Source organism: Lagopus leucura, unplaced genomic scaffold (assembly GCF_019238085.1).
Source record: "Lagopus leucura isolate 7727_CA_CO unplaced genomic scaffold, USGS_WTPT01 27563-0_obj-0_obj, whole genome shotgun sequence".
NCBI lineage: Eukaryota > Metazoa > Chordata > Aves > Galliformes > Phasianidae > Lagopus > Lagopus leucura.
This window is the reverse complement of record NW_024966112.1, coordinates 848-1,190: the sequence shown is the minus strand read 5'-3', so window position 1 is coordinate 1,190 and position 343 is coordinate 848.

Genomic DNA, 343 nt, shown 5'->3' with positions numbered 1-343 from the left:
CAGCTCTCCAGCCCCACAGCAGCTCTCCTGCCCCATAGCAGCTCTCCAGCCCCACAGCAGCTCTCCTGCCCCATAGCAGCTCTCCTGCCCTATAGCAGCTCTCCAGCCCCATAGCCGCTCTCCTGCCCCACAGCAGCTCTCCTGCCCTATAGCAGCTCTCCTGCCCCATAGCAGCTCTCCTGCCCCACAGCAGCTCTCCTGCCCTATAGCAGCTCTCCTGCCCCACAGCCGCTCTCCAGCTCCGCAGCCCGGCTCTCTCCCCGCGGCGCAGCATCGCTCCTCTCACATCGCTGCCTTCATCTCCCACTCCTGAAAGCCACCACGATGGGGTTCAGCTGCGTTG